This window comes from Theropithecus gelada, chromosome 3 (genome assembly GCF_003255815.1).
Source record: "Theropithecus gelada isolate Dixy chromosome 3, Tgel_1.0, whole genome shotgun sequence".
Taxonomy (NCBI): domain Eukaryota; kingdom Metazoa; phylum Chordata; class Mammalia; order Primates; family Cercopithecidae; genus Theropithecus; species Theropithecus gelada.
In genome coordinates this window covers 97784725-97805637 of record NC_037670.1, presented here as the reverse complement: position 1 = coordinate 97805637, position 20913 = coordinate 97784725, and the positions used below count along the sequence as shown (strand labels likewise).

At 36.0% G+C, this 20913-nt stretch overlaps 1 pseudogene; it reads right to left on the bottom strand.

The window, feature by feature from the left end:
• Positions 1–8338: 8338 nt before the first annotated feature.
• Positions 8339–20913, bottom strand: part of LOC112621645 — a 105353-nt pseudogene continuing 92778 nt past the window's right edge.

Genomic DNA, 20913 nt, shown 5'->3' with positions numbered 1-20913 from the left:
CCACTGAAGCAGAAAGTTGCAACTGTTTCCAATAGAGTTGAGCCAGGGATGAGGTTCATTGGCAACCATTGCTACTCTGCTGTTACCTACAACTGCTATGAAATCTGAGCCCAGGCCTATTTCAGCCAGACAGGAGGATTGCTTCCTTATATTATCAGAGCCTAAGAAGAGCATTCTACAGCATAGCATATAATAACTACTTTCTCTATCTGTCCTTTATTAGGAAAAAGGACTCGACCTTCCCTGAATGCCACTAGACCAGGGCCTTTTCATATGCTAGCTTTTCAAATCCTAACAACCTCAGAAACTGGTATCCGATTTTTATTTTATACGTAAGAAAACAAAGTTCTAATTACAATGTGCCCAGCCCAATGTCATGTAGAATTAGAGAAGGTTGATTAAACTACGTCTAAGTCAGTACATCGTTGTAACTAAAAAAAAGTAGATGAGTAAAGCTCTAAAGTCATAAAGAAAATTCACTTTTTACTATCCTATAATACTGTGCCATACAATATGTAGCCATGTCTGCTTTAAACAGTATAACTTTGTGTGGCTATACTCAAGAGAGACATTTGCTATTGCAATACAGGAGGTATCAAGGAGTTAATGATTTTTGCATAGTGATAGAGAACTTGACCAAGGATTCTCAACTCAGAGTGTGCTTTCCTTCCACTCAAACCAAAAGACCTGCCAGACATCCCTCTGCATGAGCCTAGCAAAGGATTGAAGGTTTTCTGTTTTGTGTTTTTTGTTTTTTCCTGCTATTTCCAAGTTCATACCAGATAACTAAGAACAGAGGGTGAAGCCTCACTAGAAATTTGTGAAACTATGCTTAAAGTGAGATTGAAAAGATTATTCATTGTTATTAAAAGATCTAATACAGAGATTTGGCCATGTAGTAAAGAATATTATATAATTTATATAATATTTTTATCAAATTTTAAAAATTATCATGAAAGAATGGAAGGTTGAGGTCCAGACCTTAAATAAATACCTCCCAGTCCCAGTAGTTTTACTACATTGTTAGTAAGAAGGTATTGAAGGCCAAAAGCAGCACTAAATAAATGTTCCTAATAGCACATTATATTTTCATTTATAGAAACATATTTATAAACATACACTGTCTAATGAAATGTACTTCTTTTTGCATCATTTGTGTTTAGTCATTATCACTTCTTTTGCAGTCTCACTTTTAAAAGGTTACCACAGATCAGTGCTTCCCAAATACAGACTACTTTGCCCTCCTGGAGACATCTGCAATGTCCGGAGACATTTTTCGTTGTCACAACTGGGTGAGGTGGAGGGGTGCTGATGGCATCTAGTGGGTAGAGGCCATGGTTGCTCCCAAACATCCTGCAATACATAGGACACTATGACCCTGAAAACAAGGAATTATACCGTCTCAAATGCCTCAAATATCAACAGTGCCAAAGTTGGAAAACACTGCTATAGACGTACACATATATACACACACATACAAGATACATAAAACTGAATGATAATCAGGGCCACATTCATTGACTCTAAAGAACAGATTAGATCATTGCATCTTATAAGGATGTTTCAGACAATGAAAACTAGGCTACCTCAAAACCAGTACCCGTGTTGAACACTATTTCTTATAGGTTATGTAAGACATACATGGGCATGTAATTTGTTGAATCAAAGTGACTATGTCTGGCTGCAATGCATACATAATTGGGAAAGTAACCATCCTTCAATTCAGCAGGCCTTGCCAGAAAGTCTAATCCCAAAGGATAGGCTGTTAACATTATGAACAAGCCCTGTCTGGAGGGCTAACAATCTTGTGATGAACACATTTTCAGAGCCATCCAAGGAAGGTTTCTTGGTTTTGTGAAACAGCATATACTTGTTTTTTTTTTGTGCTTTTGTTTTTCCCAAACATGTTAAGAAAAACCTTTACCACCCAGAAGAGTAGAGGTCAAATCTAAGATAATGTGTTACTTCTGGTATATCATAACAGACACTTCATCTCTGTTTCCTTTAGCTTAAAAAAATGAAAAAAAAAAATTCTGCTAACTGTGTTTTGTGTCTTACTTCCCATAACTTTTTCTCCCAGACTAGCTGATCTTACACTTAGGTTAACATATATTCAAATAAAATATCTCTGGTATACTCCATAAAACTCTTCCTAACAAATAATACCAGTAGTAGATGAAGGAATTAATAGGCATGCATATTCTAGAGAAAAGATCTCCAATCATACTTTCTGCTGTGAAAAAAAGACTCTCTAGCACTGACTAATATCGTAGCAACTAGTCATATGTGCCTATTGAGCCTTTGAAATATAGCTAGTCACTAGGAAATTAATTTTTAATTTTATTTACAAATTACTTTTTGGTTAATTTAAAATTTTAAATGCTTTAATTGTATTTAATTTTGACTAGTAGCTACTGTATTGAAGAATGCAATTTAGAATACCAATGATAAAAAAAATATTGAGTCCAGAAGAAACAGATATAATAGATTTGAACAGAAGGAAAAAAATAAACACTAAGACAAAAAAATAATATTTATGAAGAATCAATATCTATCAGTTTAACCTTCTTTTGACATTTGGGTTACATGCCCTTATTAAGGTGGACATGTCATATTATCAATTTCTGTTTAAATGATGTGACTTTTCATTTGAGGACAATTCTAAGCATTTAGAACATTTCAGATTTGGGCAGGGCATTCTACTAGCTTTATAGTAAAAAAGGATAAGTTACATGTTTTATGAGATGTAAAGAGTTTTTTGATAGTTGGACATAGCACATTGATACTAGGATAGATAAAGGCAGAACTCTGCTATTTACTGCTCAAAACAAGATGTGACTGCCAGATAGGGCCAGATAGGAAATTGTATGTAGGAACAGGGTAATGACAATCTATAGCTGTAGGGGCAGGTAGGATGGGTTTAGCTAGTTACATGGACCCCCTGCAAATTTGCTGGTTAATAAGTTTGCAGGCTCTGGGCATAAGGGGATGTATATTGGTCCCAGCATACAAGAACCCGATAAGTTGTGGTTGGAGTGTGGATTTCATTAGCTTCTCAGAAAGGGGAACTGACTGGCCTCTAGTAAGAGACTCAAAACTAGGTCAAGATACCTAGTTGGACCCCTTGTTGTCTTGACATTAGTGATAAACTCAATTACTAGGGGTATTACAGTGGCCCAAAGAGTAATGGAGACTTTTAAACAGTACGGTATAAGCTCCCCTAAGCAGTGTAGAAAAAACATTTCAGTATAAGAGTAGAAAGGAAGAAAACAAGTAGAAATATGCAGAGTCCTTGCAGGCCATCCTGTTACCAAGTTTCCCATGTATATGGCAAAAACATTCTGAAATTTTGGGGTCTTTAACAGTATGTTGGTGGAGTTATTACCTGTGTTTTCTTTTCACTATTATTGTATATTGAAAACCTCTTACACCAGTGTACGCTCAGAGACTTCCAATAAAGTATATTTAAATTATGAGTTATATTATGTTTTGTGGTAATAGTAACTCAGTGTATTTCTTGAATCAAGGTGGCAGTCACGGCAGTTTTGTTGCTGAGAATATGAACTGAAAGTTTAATAAGATATATGTAAAGGTTAACAGTATTTGTAACTAGGGGGAGGAGTAGTTGTAGTGGTCATGGTCAGAGAAGCAAGGCAGGAGGTTGCAGTGGCAAGCTGGGGGATGCGGGAGGGTAGGAGAAGTTTTCTGAGGAGTGAGAGGTCCAGTCCAAGTATGGATCAATATGAGGCAATAATGCACATTTTAGAATGGTGCAGATAGAAGGAACCTCACAAGGTTTCCCTTTAGGAATGGGAGTATAGATAGAGAGCAAGGAGCATGCCAGGAATCTGGGCTAACCAAACAGTAAGCTCAGGAAATGTAGTATAAAACCTAATATCAAAAGAAAAAATAGTAACAAATGTCCAGTGTTCAATTTGAAAGAATGTCAAGGGAGGTATCCCGGGAGTGTTGTTGACATGGTGGTCTTGGTGTTGAGGTGAAGTTGTCTTTGGCACAGGGGATGAAGCCATCACCAATTCTGTGGTCTCAGGATGGGTTGACATTGCCTGAGGTGATGTGATCCCCAACGGTGAACTCCTAGGACAGGTCAATGTGATGTGGTCTATGAAACTAGGGTATCTTTTTTAAGTAGGTACCCACTTGAGTTGCTGTGGGTGTTGTTCACCAGTATTATGGTAAGACTGAACCTCTTGGGAAATTTTAGGGCAAAGTTTCACCTGGGAATTTGACTTATAAATATCTTTTAAGACAGGGTTTTATGAGTACATAACTAAGAATGGTGATATTGGCATTTGTGATGTTGTTGTAATTGAACCAAATCCTGTAACCGGGCTGGCACAATTAAGGCCTTAAGAGTACCTGAACCAAAAAGCTCCCAATAGTCCAAGGTTTTGTCTGGATGGGTGATGGGGAGGGTTTTGCTGCAAATAGGTTCTAAATGATGTGCCCAGATTTGCATGCATGTGGTTAATAGGGTGTCACAATTTTGCCTATTAAAATACCTGTGATTGAGCTTGGAGGATCAGCATCAGCATGTAGGCAGGCCCTCCAATTTAGCCAATGTGCCTTTTGCTTCAGTTGCTGGTTTGATTGCAGATGAGAAAACCAGGTGAGTATTTTGTTTGTAGGGCTTCTACTCACCTTGTCAAACTCAATCGAATGTGGACGTAAGCATTTGTTGTGGTCAAACAATGGCTAACTTAGAGAGTTTGAGCCTCTGGGTTGCAAATCAATGTAAGTATCCAGACTTAGAGTAGTGAAACCAATGGTCAACAGAATGGTGTGTAGCTGCACCTGACAGGACTTTGTTGTCTCATGCTAATTTTACACCAGCACGTATTATTGCCAGTGAGGTGTTGTCTGCTTTTGTCATTATGAGATATGACATTGATTTCACTACTATCTTTGAAAGTTACTTTTATTTTATTCAGTAAGTAAGGTTTTCTATCTCTTTTCTTGGTAGTCCACATTGTCTATGGGAATGGCCTTGGAAAACCAATTTTAACTTTTCTAGAGAGAATCAGAGGGAGAGCCTGAAGTAATCATCCACTTTGTAAAATGTAAATATTAAAGAAAGTGAATTGGATGGTGGAAATTTTGACTCAAATGCTTCCCATAGCACATGGGCAGTGTTCTGGCCTATGGGACAATCCATGGTTAATGGGTTTCAAAGGATTCTTTGCTTAGATCTGGTGTATTGACTTTATGGGGTAGAAGCAAAATAGAAAATCTAAAAAGATAGGAGGAGACATTAATAAGGGGCCACATATAAAATGAGTCTTCATAATAACAGAAATGAGACATTTCCCTCTCTTTAAAAATATAGCAGAGGGTGATAAGAAAGGTTTTCTTTTAATTTTTTTATTTTTTTAAATTATACTTTAAGTTCTGGGATACATGTGCCAAACGTGCAGGTTTCTTACATAGCTATACACATGCCATGGTGGTTTGCTGCACCCATGAACCCGTCATCTACATTAGGTATTTCTCCTAATGTTATCCATCCCCTAGTCCCCCACCCCACGATGGGTCCCGGTGTGTAGTTCCCCTCCTTATGTCCATGTGTTCTCATTGTTCAACTCTCACTTATAAGTGAGAACATGCAGTGTTTGGTTTTCTGTTCCTGTGTTAGTTTGCTGAGAATGATGGTTTCCAGCTTCAACCATGTCCCTTCAAAGGACATGAACTCATCTGTTTTTATGGCTGCATAGTATTTCATGGTGTATATGTACCACATTTTCTTTATCCAGTCTATCATTGATGGACATTTGGGTTGGTTCCACGTCTTTGCTATTGTGAACAGTGCTGCAATAAACATATGTATGCACGTGTCTTTGTAGTAGAATGATTTATAACCTTTGGGTTTTTACCCAGTAATGGGATTCCTGGGTCAAATGGTGTTTCTGGTTCTAGATCCTTGAGAAATTGCCGCACTGTCTACCACAATGGTTGAACTAATTTACACTCCCACCAACAGTGTAAAAGTGTTCCTATTTCTCCACATCCTTTCCAACATCTGTTGTTTTCTGACTTTTTAATGATTGGCATTCTAGCTGGTGTAAGATGATATCTCATTGTGGTTTTGATTTGCATTTCTCTAATGACCAGTGATGATGAGCTTTTTCTCATATGTTTTTGGCTTCATAAATGTCCTTCTGATAAGTGTCTGTTCATATCCTTTGCCCACTTTTTGATGGTGTTGTCTTTTTCTTCTACATTTGTTTAAGTTCCTTGTAGATTGTGGATCTTTGTCAGATGGACAGATTGCAAAAATTTTCTCCCATTCTGTAGGTTGCCTATTCACTCTGATGATAGTTTCTTTTGCTATGCAGAAGCTCTTTAGTTTACTTAGATCCCGGTTCCTGTACACCAATAATAGACAAACAGAGAGCCAAATCATGAATGAACTCCCATTCACAATTGCTGCAAAGAGAATAAAATGCCTAGGAATACAACTTACAAGGGACGTGAAGGACCTCTTCAAGGAGAACTACAAACCACTGCTCAAGGAAGTAAGAGAGGACACAAACAAATGGAGAAACATTCCATACTCATGGATAGGAAGAATCAATATCATGAAAATGGCCATACTGCCCAAAGTAATATATTGATTCAATGTGATCTCCATCAAGCTATTGCTGACTTTCTTGACAGAATTAGAAAAAACTACTTTAAATCTCATGTGGTACCAAAAAGGAGCCCATATAGCCAAGAGAATCCTAAGCCAAAAGAACAAAGCTGGAGACATCATGCTACCTGACTTCAAACTATACTACAATGCTACAGTAACCAAAACAGCATGGTACTGGTACCTAAACAGATATATAGACCAATGGAACGGAAAAGAGGCCTCAGAAATAACACCGCACATTGACAACCATCTGATCTTTGAAAACCTGAAAAAAGAAATAGGGAAAGGATTCCCTATTTAATAAATGGTGTTGGGAAAACTGGCTAGCCATGTGTAGAAAACTTAAACTGGAACCCTCCCTTACGCCTTATATAAAAATCAAGTCAAGATGAATTAAAGACTTAAACATAAGACCTAAAACCATAAAAAACCCTAGAAGAAAACCTAGGCAATAACATTCAGGACATAGGCATGGGCAAAGACTTCATGGCTAAAACATCAAAATAAGATTTTGTTTAAAGTAGTTTGAGTTGGCTGAAGGGCCTTGAGTTGAGAGATATTAATGCCTAGGGCAGGACTGGGATATACATTTAGGGGTTAACTGGTTATTTTGTAACTTAAATACAAGTTCTTTGAGGAGCCCATTAGGCCTCACAGTTAAACCAGTTGTCTTGGACATATTTGGGATATGAAAGTTATATTGAATGCCTTTTTCAAGAGCCTGGTGTGATTCTGAGACATGAAATGTGTGCTTTGATTACTACCACTAATATCTGGAACTCCAAGGAGAAAAAGGAGTGTCCTAGAGAAGCTTCATATATGTGTGATTTTGATTTATATTTTGGATATCTGTGAAACAAGGGATTCACAGAGTTCTTTATTCTGAAGAGACAACTCTTAGGCAATGACCAAATAATTTGTGAACATTTGCTTGTGAGGCAATTTGCTGACCAGGGCATCCAGTGCTAAGATGACTGCCTGAAGTCCAGCCAATCGTGCTGACCCTAGGGTTCTGTCCTTTTATTGGAAGGTAAAGCAACAAAATTTCAGTGAGTTCTGTCACTTACAATGGTGACGGTGTCATCCATACAGCCTACAAACTCCCATTGCTGAACACTCAGTTAATCCCAAGGGGCTCTTCATATAGCCAATGGGTTTGAGGGAAAGGTGACTTCATCTAACACCATTGCATCTGTCAAGGAATTGAGGACAGTGGAGACCACCCCTTCCAGGTTAATAATCCAGAGGGACCAGGTTCAGCTCCATATTATATTAAGGAGGACTCAGTAGCAGTGCTGAGTTTTTGGGATGCTGCTTTTATGACCCAAGGCATAATGGGCAACTGGTTATGGAGAATCACAGGCTCAAGGTCTGCAAGGGCCTCTATTTCCAGGAGGTCCCAGTATGTGGCCAACATTTTTTGCTTTAATGCTATATATAGTGCAGGGTCAGGAATGTCAGTTTCTCGTTTCAAAAGTCTGTGGGCTGCCTATGGCCATCATAGTTGTCCGGAGACTTCAGGAGGTATGAAAGGAGGTTGCTGAAGCTTCTATAGTGAATCTATCAAGTGCCTGTCATTCTTTTTTTCCTAAATCAATGATTTTAATAACAAAAAATGTACTTCTGATGGAAAATAACTGAGTTCATTGGTCTGTAGTCTTTTAAACAGAGAAATCTGATTTTTAGCTAACAGTAAGTATTGAAGCTGTCGAGATCAATACGATTCAATGACTCTCTATTTTCATGCAAAGATAAACCTTGTTCTTGTTTCCTCTTATGAGGGATATTTTACTGAGATGAGAAGACAAATTTCATTTTTCAGAAGATAGCTTTACTTTGGTCTTCATTTTCTTCCTGTCAAGCTCATACGCAATAGCATGTCTTGTGAGACTTTGTTTCATAGCCAACCTTTTGCCACAGCCAGCATGTTCACACATAAATGGGTGATTCTCCGTATGAAAAGAAAGAAGACAGCTCTGGAGATTAAATACAGTTCTGCTGCAGCCGTCTCTTGGATGTTGACATACATCTCATTCTGAGGCATGAGTTTTCACAGGTTATTTGAGATAATCTTCACATTTGAATGTTTTCTGGCATACATCATATGTTATTTCCTTTTTATGGATTTCTCTCATGTGCTTTGGAAGCTCTGTCCATGTTTCTGCCACAAAAGAACATCCCTATTGATATATATTTTTCTGATGAACCTGCATCTGTCCTCTCAGCCTGTAGGGTGAAACAAAGTGTTTTCCACATCCTTCAAGGTTAAACTTGAATAGTGGTTTATTTTCATGCTGGCACTGATGGATTTTCAGCTGCTGATGCTTCTTAAAGGTCTTCTTACATCCTTCAAAATTGCATACATATTGCTTTTGCAGATTTTCATGTTTGCATGCAAAATGTTTCTTCCAGTTGGATTTTGTGTGGGATTTTTTTTTTATCACAGCCATTAGCAGAACAAATAAAAGGCTTTTTCTCCAATGTGAATCAGGATGTGGCAATTCAGAGGGTAGCTCCTGATGAATGCTTTGCCACACCCTTTGTAGTCACGGGCCTCTGCAGGATCAGCTAAATTTAAGATGGACAGAATTTAGAGCCTTTTATTTGAGTGATCCCCATTTAAGGTGAGTTTATTTGGAAACAGTAATATCAGAGACATTAAGTAGAATTTGTAAATTGGAATATATTGCCTCCAGAATGAAAAAAGAACTAAAAGATGTTGAATGTTTATGTTTATAATGAGTATGTCAAATAAAACTTCTTGGAGAAAGATGTTATCAACTTAACATCAAACCTGTGCTTCTGGAGAAAGGTGGGTGCAGTTAAGTTCTTGTCTGCAAAGATTGCATGCAATGGCAACACTACTGAGTTGCCCTACAAGGTGACCTAGGAAAAGCATACTTTTTTCCTTGGAGATAAAGGCAAAATACAGTCAAGAGGCCATTGAAATAGCCACCAAAGATAAATATTAGCAAAATCTATAATAGCAAAGTATTTACTGGTTATTAGTTAAATGATGTCAATAATTTTAATATTAGGTATTATGCATGAGAATCACAATAGATGAAACCACAGCATTGTAATAAACCACCCTGATGCATCTGTCTTTACCTATTTTTTTGAGATTTGCAAATATTAGTTAGGTTTTATATAAATAAGTTTGAATTCTTGACAGTCCTTTTAAATTTTACATTGGAACATCTTAACTGTTTTCATAAGGGGACCCATAGGGTCTTGTTTCTCAAGCTAATTTTTCCGTGCCAAAAACTTAACTTAATTTTAATGTATTACTCATTGTATCAGAACATATATGCTAAAAATGGAATTTAGAAAATACTATAATGAAAGAAAAGAATACCTATTTTTTTCTCTATTTAAATTTTTTTTAAGTTGTTGTTTTGTTTTGTTTTGTTTTGTTTTTTAAGAGATGGGGGTCTCATTATGTTGCCAAGGCTGGCATGCAGTGGCTATTCACAGATGCAATCATAGCTCACTATGACTGCAAACTCCTAGCCTCAAGTGATCCTCCTCAGCCTCCTAAGTAATTGGGACTACAGGCATGTACTACTGGACCGGGCTCTATTTTATATTTAGTTACTCTCCCAAGAATATCAGAAGTATTATGTTTAAATTTAGTGAGATCCTTGAGTAGAACTACAAGTTGAGACCCAGTATGATTAAGTCTGTAAAGCTTTGTCAGTTGGTGTATTTTAGCAGATCTGAAAGTTAAGTTAGAACCTATCTTGTAGAGTCACAAAAGCCCAATCAGTACAATTTTTATATTAGTTTTATAAAAAATATTTTAGCAGATTTTTGGATTTCTAATTGGGTTAATTTATGTATAATTTTTTTTGTGTATACATATATATACATAGTTATATAAGTAAATCAATAAATATATATCTATGTACACAAACTATTTATTTTAAAATTTCTTCTCCTGTGTCAAGGTTTTCTCTTTATTCCATTATTTTTCCTCTGTTTTGGGCTTCTAGCCTCCTGAAGTCATGGTTGTTAGTTTCCGTCTGTGTCTCATAGTTACAGGAAAGGAGTGGAAGAAAGAGCCCAGTGGTCTGCCTCATAGGCAGCCATTCTTCATCCTAAGGCTTCTCAGTCTACCTGTGAAAGATTGGGATTTCACTTGAGAGCTGTAGTCACCTCTCCTTGGGACAGGCAATAAGTTCCTTTAAGTTTTTGTCCCTTTTCATGTTGACGTGCAGAGGCACTTACTAAAGCCCAATCACACTGGCTAGGGGCCTTCCATCATTTAAACAACAGGGTAACTTTTGCAGGTGTTCAGAAGGGGGTTGCTGGGGTGAGATATTTGTTTCCTTGCCACAGACAGCCTCTCTGGGTTAAACATTGAACGGCTGGTATCCAACAGGGTAGCCCATGATATTCCTGAGGATCTGGGGAACTTGAAGTTCCCTAAAAACAGCAACAAAATATGCAGCAAAGAAGACAGGTCGACGGCTACCCGACCAGAGCAATATTGACTATGAGACAGGGGTGCCATTGCTTTACCATGGGGGAACCCAGCCAACATCTCTATTTAAAGGTTGCCTGAAACACATGGACAAATCATCATTCTGCCCTAAGTAATAATTACAAACCAAAAAGTATCTGAGACAAGTCTCAATCAAGTTAGAAGTTTATTTTGCCAAGGTTAAGGACATGCCTGTGACACAGTCTCAGGAAGTCCTGACAATACGTGCAGGGCAGTTGTGCTACAGCTTGGTTTTAAACATTTTAGGGAGACAGAAGACATCAATCAATACATGTAAGATGTACATTAGTTTGGTCTGGAAAGGTGGGACAACCTGAAGTGGTGGGGGCTTCCAGGTCACAGGTAGATTCAAAGATTTTCTGATTGGCACTTTGTTGCTAGAGTTTATCTAAAGATATGAAATAGAAGAAAGTGACTGCATTAAGACAAGTTTTATTGAGATCAAGGTTCTTGTGCAGGTGAAGCCATCAGGTAGCAGACTTCACAGAGAATAGATTGTAAATGTTTCTGGTCAAACTGAAATAGTCTGTTCTATCAGTTATAGGGTCTCTGTTTTAACGTTAATGTTGTTCAGTTGTGCCTGAATTTCAAAGGGAGAAGAGTATAATGAGGCATTTCCAGCCTCTACTTCCCATTGTGGCCCTGAACTAGTGTTTCAGGTTAACTTTGGAATGCCCTTGGCCAAGGAGAGGGTCTAAGAGTCAGTTGGTGGGCTTAACATTTTATTTCTGGTATACATAATAAAAAAGGAAACAAAGAGGTAAGGGCATCTGGGGTCAGCTTCTGTTGAACACAGTGACTAGAAAGAGGATAGAATGCCTAGCCCCAGAAAGTGCAGTTTTAGCAGCCCATCGCTCGCATATCCATGGGGTGAGCCTCCACCAAGGCTTTTCTTCAGCCTCCAGAGTTTAATCTGGTAGCACTGCTCATTAGAATATTCTGAGAGATGTGGGGATACATGGCAAGCACAGACAGACACAGCCAGCAGGCAACAAGGCTAAAGCACAAGCTCAAGTTCTGTCCAAGCCACTCTCATAGAGGTCTGGAACCAATTAGTAAGCAAAGAGCAGCCTCTTGAAAAGCTATCCAAGAGTCAGCAGTCACGGCCATGCTATCTGCTCACAGTGCAAATTGTTTTATAAGATTTAAGGATTATTTTGATGGAAGGATACAACACACTGTCACTCAAATATATGAAAGGCAGAATATCTTATTACTTTCAGCTATTAATAAGAGAAAGCTGCCAGGCAGGGCCATATAGGGAATTGCACTCAGGGACAGGATAGCAGGAAAAGAGAGCTGTAGGAGGCAGTTATTTAGGGTATCCATGGCAAGCAAGGCGGGGTTAGCTAGGTTTCTCAGACTGCCTTCTCGTTGGCTATAATGCTGTTCCTAATTGTCTGGTATTTTGCCTGGGGCGATTGGGGCTTGTGCATAATGACCCACAGTATAAGAACCTGATTAATGAAGTGGTTGGAGTGTGGAAGAAATCAGGCTCTGAGAAAGGGCAATTGACCAGTCTCTAGCCAAAATCTCAAAACTAAGTAAAGATATTAAAAAATTAAAAATCCCAAACTAAAAAACTATATGTCTACATTATACCACAGGTAAAACAGGATTATGAATTAATAGTGGTAATAATTTTTAATTTTTTAAATTCATTTTGAAAATTCTTATTCTAAAATGGTTGAATTAGGAACTTATCTGCATATTTTAAATGTCCATTCCTGAGACAGTTAGGAAGAAAAAAAGTGTCTTTTACATCTCTAAATTCCCAAGAAACTACAGACATAAATTGCTAGCTAAAACAACAGCATAAGCCCAAACAAAAAGTGTCTCAGAAGAAAGAACAGGTATTAATGCTTTCTTTGTTCTGCTGATGACTCTCAAAAGTTGCATATACAGCTAATATGATAAATTAATATAATTTCTATCTCTTATATTGAATAAATGGTAGTGACAGCTACAATAAATTATATATCTTTTCACAGGTATATTGCACAAATTTCAGGGAAAAAAGTGGCTTTACTGAAGTACAATTGATATAAAATAAGCTGTCTATATTTAAAGTAACAAATTTCATACTTCTTAATCAAATATGTCAGTATACATCTCTACATATTTACATATAAAAATAGATAGATTAAGTAGATAGATGATAGATAGATAGATAGTTTGCTAGGGTTGCCATAACAAAGTTCCACAACCTGGGTTAAACAACAGAAATTTATTTTCTCATCATTCTAGAGGCTAAAAGTTTAAGGCATTAGCAGGGTTGGTTTCTCCTGAGACATTCTCTTTAGGTTGTAAATAGCCATCTTCTCCCCATGCTCTTCCCTCTATTTACTCAGTCATAATCTCTTCTTCTTATAAGGACACCAGTTATATGGAATTAGAGCCTACCTGAATAACCTCATTTTCATTTAATCACATTTCTAAAGACTCTATCTCCAAATGTCATCACATTCTGAGGTGGTGCTGGGGGTTAAGACTTCAACATATGAATTTTGGAGGGATGCAATTCAGCACACACACACACACACACACACACACACACACACACACATGATTGACCCTGTTTGCAGATGACATGATCTTTCATCTAGGAAACCCCATCATCTTAGCCCAAATCTTCTTAAGTTGATAAGCAGCTTCAGCAAAGTCTCAGGATACAAAATCAATATGTAAAAAAAATGCTAGCATTCCTATACACCAACAGTCAAGCTGAGGGCCAAATCACCAACAAACGCACATTCACAGTTGCCACAAAAAGAATAAAATAGCTACGAATACAGCTAACTAGGGAGGTGAAAGATCTCTACAAGGAGAACTACAAACCACTGCTTAAATAAATCAGAGAGGACACAAACAAATGAAAAACGATTACACGTTCAAGGATAAAAATAATCAATATTGTTAAAATGACCATACTGCCCAAAGTAACTTATAGACTCAATGTTATTTCCATTATATTGACATTTTTCATAGAACTAGAAAAAACTATTTTTAAATTCCCATGGAACCAAAAAAGAGCCCAAATAACCAAGGCAATCCTAAGCAAAAAGAGCAAAGCTGGAGGCATCATGTTACCTGACTTCAAACTATACTATAGGTCTACAGTAACCAAAACAGCACGGTACTGGTACAAGAACAGACACATGGACCAATGGAACAGAATAGAGAACCCAGAAATATGATCATACACCTGATGTTCAACAAACCTAACGAAAACAAGCAATGGGGAAAGGATTCCTTATTCAATAAATGGTGCTGGGACAACTGGCTAGCCATATGCAGAAGACTGAAACTGGACCCCTTCCTTACTCCATATACAAAAATTAACTCAAGATGGATTAAATACTTAAATATAACCCATAACTACAAAAACCCTGGAAGAAGACAACACAGGCAATATCATTCAGGACATAGGCTTGGGCAAAGATTTCATGACAAAGAAGCCAAAAGCAATTGCAACAAAAGCAAAAATTGACAAATGGGTTCTAATTAAACTAAAGAGTTTCTGCACAGCAAATGAAACTATAAATGGAGTAAATAGACAATCTACAGAATGGGGGAACACTTTTGCAAATTGTACATCTGACAAAGGTCTAATATACAGGATCTATAAGGAACTTAAACAAATTTATAAGAAAAAAACCCAAACCCATAAAAATGTGGGCAAATGACATGAACAGATGTTTTCCAAAAGAAGACATGCATGTGGCCAACAATCATATGATTAAAAGCTCAACATCATTGATCATTAGAGAACTACAAATCAAAACCACAATGAGATACCATCTATCACCAGTCAGAATGGCAACTACTGAAAAGTCAAAAAATAAAAGATGCTGAAAGGGTTGTGGAGAAAAAGGAATGCTTATATCCTGTTGGTGGAAGTGTGAATTAGTTCAGCCATTGTGGAAGACAGTATGGTGATACCTAAGACAGAAATATGATTCAACCAATTACTAGATATATACCCAAAGGAATATAAATCATTCTATTATAAAGACACGGGCATTCATATGTTCATTACAGCACTATTTACAATAGCAAAGACATGGACTTAACCTAGAGTCCATCAGTGGTAGACTGGATAAATAAAATGTGGTACATATACTCCAAGGAATACTCTGCAGCCATAAGAAAGATCAAGATCATGTCCTTTGCAGGGCCGTGGATGGATCTAGAGGCCATATCCCTAGCAAACTAATACAAGAACAGAAAACCAAATACCACATGCTCACTTATAAGTGGGAGCTAAATGATGAGAACAAATAGACACAGAGAGGGGAACAACACACACTGTGGGCTATGAGGAGGGAGACGATCAGGAAAAACAACTAATGGTTACTAGGCTTAAAACCCGGGTGATGAAACAAACCTCTGTGACAAAGTTAACCCATGCAACAAACCTGCACATGTACCTCTGAACTTGTAATTTTTTAAAAAAGTTTTTAATAAATGACTTCAAATTCCACTTTTAAAAACTAGAAAAAGATGCAAAGTCAAGTAAAAAACAAAAAACAAAACAAAACAAAACCTAAAGATCAGAGCACAAATCAATGAAGTACAAAGCAGAAAGGAATACACAAAAATTAATAAATCTAAAATCATGTTCTGTGAGATTATCTATATCACTGGTAAATCTGTAGCAAGACTGAAAAGAAAAAATACACAGAAGACACAAATTACCAATATCAAGAATGAGAAATGTTGTATCAGTAAAATTATTGAAAAATTAAAAAATAATGAGAGAATATTATGAACATCTATATTCCTATACATTCAATAAGTTAGGTTGCAGGATACATTAGCATATAAAAATTTTATTTCATTTCTATATACTAACAATAAACAATTTGAAATTAAAATTTTCAGTAGCATCAAAAATATTAAATTCTAGACACAAACAATGAAGATGAGAAATTTTGGGAAGTGGAAACTAACAAAAACAATTATTTTGAAGTTCTTTCCAAGTCTTTCACATCTCAATCAGCATTGTCTTTTTCCTACACTTAAAGGAAAGGCATTTAGTCTTTTGCTATTAAGTATAATGTTTGCTTTAGGTTTTTCAATGATGCTGTTAATCAGGTTAAGGAACTTCTCTTATGCAGGTATCCCTAGTTTGAAGAAGATTTTTATTAGTAATGGAATTTAAATTTTTTTCAAAAATTTTTTTTTTCACATAGGAGTTTCTGTTTAGTTAATATTGGTGTATTACATTAATTGGTTTCAAATACCAACCTTGCATTCCTGGGATAAACATATTTGATCATGATGTATGATCTTCTTTATATTGTAAGATTTGATTTGTTTATAATATGTATATCTATATTCATGAAGTGATATTGTTACATAGTTGTCTTGTGATGATTTTGTGTGGGTTTGATTTATATCAAAATTGCACTGGAGGTTCTTTCCAGTGCTATAAGGCAATCAATACATAATAGGCATCCAGAAGGATAAAGAATAAATAAAACTGTCTTTATCCACAGATAATATGATCCTGAAAACTTACTAATCTCACTTATTTGTCTAATAGCTTTTTTTTTGTGGATTCTATAGGATTTTCTGCATAACAATGTGAGAATGAACTTCACATCAGGAAATGTATGCAATCATTCTTGATAAAAATATTCCATAAATGAAGAATAGATAGAAGCATCTTATATATGCTATGGATGACAATTTGATAAAACATACAAAAGTTATAATTCAAATACCTATAATCTAGACATCCCCCTGTGGAACATTTATTCTACAGTTATCTCTAAAGCCATGCTAAAACTATAAATGTGAAAGTTTAATTATTGGTAATAGCAGTAAGTGTTACTTAAATTATGAACCATCTTTTCAACGAAATGGTAAGTACGGAAAAAACAAATTGCAAACAAAAACCCTAACAACAACAATATCTTCAAGCTATCTCATGTTAGAATGTGAAAGCCATAAAGGCAGCAGTTTTTAAACTACAGTGTTCTGTTGTATATGCACTTATTAGAATAGCACCCAAAACACAGTAGGTACTCAATAATAGTTAATACACCTGAAACGCCATAGATGTATGAATATACCACATATAGTACATGGCATAGCTATAAAAGCACATTATACTCTAGTAAAAACTCAACAAATATATAGTATTATTATTTTATGAAGTAATACAAAAAGCTTTATATTATTTTATGAGTAAATTGTTAAGTAAAAAAGTATAGGACAATGTATCTAACAACAACCTCTATGTTAAAAAAGGTAGAAAACAGGAATCTTATTTGTACTTGCTTGATAAGCGATGTATGTTTGTGTGTGTGCGCGTGCATGTGTGTACATATGCTAAAAATTTGACATTAACAATTAACTTTGATGGTAAATGAAAGTCAAGGATAGAGGTGGGTGAGATTTATTGGAAGGCACCCAGGGCAGGTTGGAGACTTTAAACTGCATGAATACTTTTTGAATTGCGTGAGTATATGATCTATTAAGAATTGCATAATTATACAAATCTTTATTTAGTCATAATTTTGATAAGTTCTACAAATAAAAATACAGTATCATGATATATATATATAAAATACAGTGTGGGTATACTATATATAGTGTAGCTGTAAAAGCACATTGTACTCTAACAAAAATTCAACAAATATATGGAATTTTTATGAAGGAATAAAAAACTTGATATTAATTATTTTATGAAGTCATGTAACAATATTGGGCAAAGTGTTTTGTATTATGTAATAAGATGTATGGTTTAGGGGTTTTCAACCTCAAAGTTATCTTGCTAATACTGTAAATGTTATTATGTTGTGTTTTAGTGTATAATTTATAATTCACTTAAGGTGAGGATTGTCTAATACAAAATTTATTTCCAAGCATTATTCAGCCATAAATTAATAAAGATAACTGACTCAATCTATCAGGGACTATGAATCCTTGACATGAAAAACTAACTTTAGAGTAAAACTCCAATAAGTGATACTTCACTTGCTAATAAAACTTTCTTTTCCATTTAATACAGACCACAAGTATGAAATGTTTAAAATGTTGCTGCGGATTTTATATTTCAAAGCAAAATGCAATACCAAATAACAGATCGGGGAATAAGAAAAGAGATATTAAATATTTTGTTTGCATTTTTGTTGGAAAATAATTTAGCATCAAAATATAAGGAACATTAAATTAGAGGGAAAACTAAGGTGAAATACATCAAGACTGCAAGTACACTAACAACAAAAATAAAATAATGTGGATTTATTTGTGATTTTTTTTTAAGAGAAGTAGTTACTTACTAGTCCCACTTTTGATGACCAATTCTTACTCCCTCTCTTTCTTATCATTATCAATATTAGATCTGGTTGATAATGCCCCCCTTTGTCTTTAAGTTATCACTCTCTTCTGGGTGCTTTATTAACTTACTGGTTTCCTTTCAGTCTAAGTGGCTTTCCCTCATTTCTCCAACTTTAATCCTTAAATATTTAAGGGTTCAGTCCTTGGCCCTAACATCTTTTTTTTTTTTTTTTCAATGTACATCCATTCCCTTGATGATCTCAGCCATCTGAAACTCTGAAATTTATGTTTACTGTGGTACTCTTCAATTAAGTCCAGGTTCATATATTCAATTATCTATCTTACATTTGTAATTATAAATAATATCAATCTACATTAGTCATACTAACCATATCTAAAACCAAACTCCAGCCCCCACCCCCACCTCACTTTCACATTTTGCACTCTTGCTTATACAAATAAGTTGAAATGCTATTCTTCCAATTTCCAGTAGCTGGAGGATAAGGAATATTCATCATTGACTCTTTCCTCATACATTTTTCTCATACCCACAACCACCCATCGGCAAATTCTGCCAACTCACCTTCAAAATATACCTAGTATGCTTCTAAGTGTCTCACCTCTTCTTTGTCCAAGTCACCAATATATTTTACTTGGATTATTAACATATCCTCCTAACTGGCTTCCCTGCTTTCACTCATTCCTCTGAAGGATATACTCCACAAATAAGCCATAATAATGATCCTTTTATAACTAAATCAGAACATGTCTTTTCCCTGTTCAACTCTTATAGTGGGTTTTCACCTTAATTAGAGTAGGAGTCAAAGTCCTTACCATGGCCTATAATCCCTAATTTCCCCATCTGATGCTGCTAACCATCTGACCATACCTGTATCACCTTCTTACTTACTCTGCTTCTGTCTCATTGGCCTTTCTGAACTTCCTTGAATGCACTCCAGGGTAACTCTTTTTCCTCAAAATGTCCTCATTTAAGTCACCTGCTCAGGTCTTTGCTCGGATGTCATCATATCAGAGATCTTCCCTGAGTGTCTTGTATAAAATAAACCCAGTGCTTTCTAGCTTTCTTGTTCTGTTTTATTTTCTTTTCCAGTTTTCATCAACAAATATATATTAATTTGTTTATTTTCAGGGTTTCTCCAATGTCAGGAAGGCAGAGCTTTGTCTATTTTTTTTCCTCTATGTATCCACAATCCTTATAAAATGCTTCTCAAATGATAGGAAGCCTAATAACTACTTGTTGAATGAATAAGTGATCAGAGAAGAAATAAAAATACCAATTATTCATGAACCTAGCATTGTCAAATAAGACAGTAAGGATGTGAACCTGAAAATAGACATTGTTGCTCTCTTGTTATGCAGCAACAATTAAAATTTAGTATATAATCAATGGAGAAACCTTTGTATTACTAAACTTTTAAATATAATTGCAAAATAATAATTGGTTATGTGGATAAATACATAATCCATTTTCACTAAAGTTGAGGAATATAAAAATGAAATTAATGTGGAATGCAATTCCATAAAAATGGAATGCAATTATGCCAAATTGCCATCTGCCTGTATTTGTTTCATTTTGTTTTATATTTTTTGTTTGTTTGTTTCTTTGCTTATTTGCTTTTGAGACAGAGTCTCCCTCTGTCACCCAGGCTGGAGTGCAGTGGCACGATCTTGGCTCACAGCAAGTTCCACCTCCCAGGTTTACGCCATTCTCCTGACTCAGCCTCCCGAGTAGCTGGGACTACAGGTGCCTGCCACCACACCTGGCTCATTTTTTGTATTTTTAGTAGAATTGGATTTCCACCGTGTTAGCCAAGATGGTCTTGATTTCCTGACCTTGTGATCCACCCGCCTCGGCCTCCCAAAGTGCTGGGATTACAGGAGTGAGCCACCGTGCCCAGCCTGTTTTATGTTTTTATGAGGGTGGGATATTTAACTTGTTGACCACAGCATTATATATGTTGAAATTATTTAAAAGAATTATTCACTTATAGAAATTAAACTATTTATCTAAATGGCTAAATAACTGATAGTTCTTCTGATTCTGTGGTCTTTCTTGGATTCCTTTATTGTAGTTGAGACAGTATAAATCATTTAAAAAATTATACCACTTCTAGAAAGCACTGATAATTCTACAAAGTTCTTCAACACTCACAGTCAGATGAAACCAGGCTTTGCTTTGCACAAATCAAAAAAGAAATCATCCAATATAGATTTGTAAAAATTATGACAATCTAATTTGATAAAGCCCATTTGTGTTCTCACATCTGCTGAAGAGGTGGGAAAATGTTCCTATAAAGGCCAACCATAAATATGTCCTCTCATGAGACCCACCTTTAAAGGTAGAGACCAGGTAGAAAAAGAACTAGATATAAATCACAGAGATGTCAGGTAGCAAAGATACTTATATATGCCTCTACCAATAATGACTCAAAGGAGCCCCATG